This window comes from Medicago truncatula, chromosome 7, assembly GCF_003473485.1.
Source record: "Medicago truncatula cultivar Jemalong A17 chromosome 7, MtrunA17r5.0-ANR, whole genome shotgun sequence".
In the NCBI taxonomy this organism is placed as follows: Eukaryota; Viridiplantae; Streptophyta; class Magnoliopsida; order Fabales; family Fabaceae; genus Medicago; species Medicago truncatula.
Window position 1 is genome coordinate 47,824,901 of NC_053048.1, and position 4,425 is coordinate 47,829,325.

Genomic DNA, 4,425 nt, shown 5'->3' on the forward strand with positions numbered 1-4,425 from the left:
AATAATCACTACAGCATTTATCCTCTCTAGCAACAGTTCGAAATCGTTACCAGAACACTATAAATCGTCGCCTAAAAGTATAGGGGACGCTTTTCAGGTGTCTTCTATACGAGCGTCGCCTATTGTCAAAGGGGACGCTTTTCTTGCTCTTTGGGCACAATTTTAAGAAGCGTCGCCTAAACTAGAGGGAATGGGGACGATTTTTTGTTGCTCCTAAGGCGACGATTTGAAGTGTTGCATAAAGGTGCGCGTACCTTGACTTATAGGCGACGGTTTTAAATCATAGCAATAGGTAATATATTTTGAAAAAAAAACTTTCCCTTCAAGACCTATTGATAAATACATAACTTGAATTGTGAAATATAAGCAACGCAAATTCTAGTAATCCTCGTAGAACCAACTGAACAAGTGTGTGGGTTGTGTCAAACAACAATGACATTATCAATCAATCCAATAACTTAAAACTAACCACAACTACCTTTTTTTCTCCAAAAACTCAATCTTTATTTTTTACAACAAACTCTCGGTCAATAACAATAACAAAAACAAAAACTACAGTTGATGTAGTATTACATTAGAGCAGACTAAAAACAGGCGCAATTTCTCAAAGGTTTACACCAATAGATATTTGAAAATAAGTTATAAATGTTGGACTGCACACTTCAGTCTTAGGGGGTTGTATTCCAGGAGACTTCTCCTTGTCGATACTTGAATCTGAAATCATAAAAATGTTTAAAAGATTAAATTAAAAGTGAAACAAGATATATGCATTAGAAATATGCATTATTAAAGATGCCCAATTATCAATTATATCTACAATATCATTTCACGCCAAATCAAATAATGAGGTTAAATTAAACATACACACCCTAAACTAGAAATAACTTATTTCATATATGCACTCAACACAAATCAAAATCTCAAATCAATTGATTTTACAAATAGGGGAAGGATCAAATGTTACAGCTCACTTGAAAACCCTTTAGTTCACCCTTAGAGAAGGTTCCGCCTTGATCACATTTCACAAAATACATATAATCAGTAGGTTGAAGACCAAATCCGAGGTTGCCCTCAATGTATGTCGTCCAACTCAATACTTATAATTAGCTTGCGATGGAAAACTTCAATAGCATCTAGGCCATTAACAACCTACCATTTTTTTTAATCACTACATTGAAAAAACAAGAAAAGTAATGAGAACAAAGTACATGATCAAAGCTTTGCAATACAACCTTGTATTCATAAGGATGGAGAGTCAGAGCACCTTGTAGGAAAAACAAGATCAATCTAAACCCTAGTGGCCATGTACTTCTCATGATAATTAATATTGTAATTCATTTTAAATGGAAAATAAATCATGTTAAAGAATAAAAAGATGAAAATAAATTAGATAATGAAAAATTCTCACTTTGCAAAGCTGCCTTTGGTGCCTAGAAAATAAAATGATACAATAATCTTGAATCTAAGTCATTCATATAGCAACCATAAAGCAACAGAATTAAACTTGAGGGATTTGAGGCCTTAGTATTTATCCTTATTTATGTTATTACCTAAAAAAACAAATCATACCTTGAGATAACACATGTACCCTCTCTTGATCTACACAATACAAATCATGAAGCTACATATGACAATGAACCATAATAACATCTTTTCTACATATCATAAACTGAAATAATTACATCTAGGAAAATAGGGGGTTTGTGAGGAGTTTACATTTGAATTTACTTAATAGGGATTCTTAGTTCTGACACATGAACAGACACACATCAATTATTCCCCTCTGACTTCATACCGTGAAGGCCATTTGTGAGGGGGGTTTTCATTTGAATTTTGTTATAGGCAAATGAAAGACTTACAAACGAGGCACCAACAATGTCCAAAATAGTACCACTGTAATGTATAAAAGAGACACGCATCTAAGGCCTCAGGAAGTACAGAAGAAGGAAACTTTAAAGGAAAAAAATTTGATTTTCATTTTCTTGTTTTAAATAAGAAGTATTCAAAACTTCTTTCAAGTCATAATGTAGCAACTTTGGTTGTGAAAATATTTAATTGTTTCCTTACATCAATGTCAACAATGATGTTAGTTTCATTAGACCACTGGTGTATTATGATTTAAAAATATGATATGGAAAGTTGGAAACAAACCAACATCTTCTGTTTCAATACATACAACCTCAACAACATTGTATTCATATTTTTTTTTAAAACGACTAAATATAAACAAAGTGGATTGAAATCTATTAGTCCGATGAAATGGAAGAATGCAATTACCTCTTGAGCTCCAATGGTGACAACATGAGGTGAAAAAGCCTGTTCAGCGGAACTGTTCATCCATTCACCTATGAAGGGATAAACAAAAACGTTAGAAACTAAGTATTACTTGCAAATTGCAATCTCTGTACAAAAAATAAGCATCAGAAACCATGATAGATAGCTATGTATAACTGTCTCGGTTAAACCAGTCTTATACATGTCTGGGAGATTTGTGAATTCCAATTACCATCAATTTAGCCATTTCTGACGTAAGAATATGACCGACAAGTAACCAAGTCAAGAGAAACCAAATTACTGAATAATAACACTTGGACCACCAATATAAAACACAAAAATGGCAAGGAATAAATATAGTTGCCACTGGATAAAAGCAAAAGAAAAGAAGGAAATTAAAATCATCATATTAAAGTATAAAGCATCTAGAAATTGAAAAATAAAGATAGAATCTTAATTTCTTCAAAATCCTACTTGTGTTGTTTTCATCCTTAAAAGTCACCGTCTATCTAAAGGGATTAATCTATTAGCAAGTTGATAATTTCAAGAGAGTAAACTTGTTAGCAAGTGAACATCAAGGACCAATTCTTAAGGTCCAAAGTATTTTTTTTTTTCTAGTTAATTAACAAACAATTGTAAATAATAACTTATCACATTTTGCCTCTAAAATGAACAAGCCAAATTCCAATTCCAAATCCTTAAACAATACATATAATCAAATATCTAAAGTAAACAATACTATCCATATCCAAATACTAGACAATAAACAAAAAAAAAAATGAAAAAAAAAATGATTGACAGATAAAAGAGAAGAACCAGAGAACGACGCAAACTAAAAACCACTTCAGATCTAGATGAATCAGCATCTTATATAGCAATCTAACACACATACATGTGATTGAAAAACATATTACAAGAATGAAACTTCAGATTAATGATTGAATGGGAAAAATGATGTTTCAATGACCAATTAGTGATAAAATAACATAAAAATTATGGTTTAAATCAAATATTAAACAAAATCGATGATTTAAGAAAAAATACATACCTCAATTTGGGATTATCCAACATCTGGGATACGAAAATTAGGGTTATCGAGCACATCTCGAACAATAACGACGAAATCGAAATCAGATCGGCAAAGAGGACGAAACCGAAACTCGAACGAAAAACTCTAATGGCGAAGGCGGCGACAAACAAACACTAACCGGAGAGGATGTGGTGACGGCAGTGGGTTAGAGCCGGAGTGAGCGTGAATGGTTCTTGAATGAATTTTAGCTTTGTTTTATATTTTTTTTATTTTATAAATAATAGTAAAATATAAAATCTTAATCACCAAAAAATATATAACTAGACTTACCATTGCTATAATGACTTTTTTTTTTTTTGATAGTTTCGATAGTTACTTACTTCAAAAAATAATTACGATACTTATTTTTTTAGATAGTTACAATAATTACTATAATTACTTTACTTTACTATAATATATAATATAATAAAATAACACCCCACTTCTCCACATTTAAAATGTGTGAGCTCCAGCCACTAGTCTACCTGACAAAAAAAAAAAAAAAATATAATATAATATAATGTAATATAATATAAGAGAAATACTGCCCCGACATTGGCTAAGAATACTAAAAAGAAAATTATATTGTAGTTTTGCATCGAAATTGTGTAATTAATTCATAAAAAGTTTTCTTTTACGATAATAAATTCTTCTTCGACATTTTTAGGATACTAAAAAGGAAATTATATAGTAGTTAATGCATTGAAATTGTGCAGTTAATTTATAAAAAGTTAAAAAGTTTTTTTTTACGGTAATAAATTCCTATTTCGGCCTCCTTAATCGGTGCCCCCGCACACTGGTTTGCAGACCCATAATATAAATATAAATATTATACGCACGTTATTTTTTTTTACCTAAAAGCGTTCGAATCCAACTTTAGACATTTAACATCGTTAAATTTGTCAAAAAAAAAACATCATTAAAATAGTTACGCGCGAAGGATACCTGATTTAAAAAAAAATTAAACATTTTTTGTAGAGGATAAACTTTCCGCTCATTTTATTGCGCTAACATTTAAAAATTATGAACGATGTTTTTTTATGATATTTTGAATTTGATTAAAACTAAAAATATAAATCTGT

General features: G+C 30.7%; 1 long non-coding RNA gene across 2 annotated transcripts; it reads right to left on the bottom strand.

Annotated features, from left to right (window-relative positions):
- Positions 1–353: 353 nt before the first annotated feature.
- LOC120577189 (uncharacterized) lies at positions 354–3,567 on the bottom strand. Of its 2 annotated transcripts, none has more exons than XR_005643260.1 (3): positions 3,323–3,564; positions 2,278–2,345; positions 354–714 (listed from the first exon to the last, which is right to left on the bottom strand). It is a non-coding gene; the product is annotated as an uncharacterized lncRNA (long non-coding RNA). The 2 variants fall into 2 exon arrangements; XR_005643261.1 differs by having other exon boundaries at positions 364–1,168; positions 3,323–3,567.
- Between the last annotated feature and the right edge of the window lie 858 nt (positions 3,568–4,425).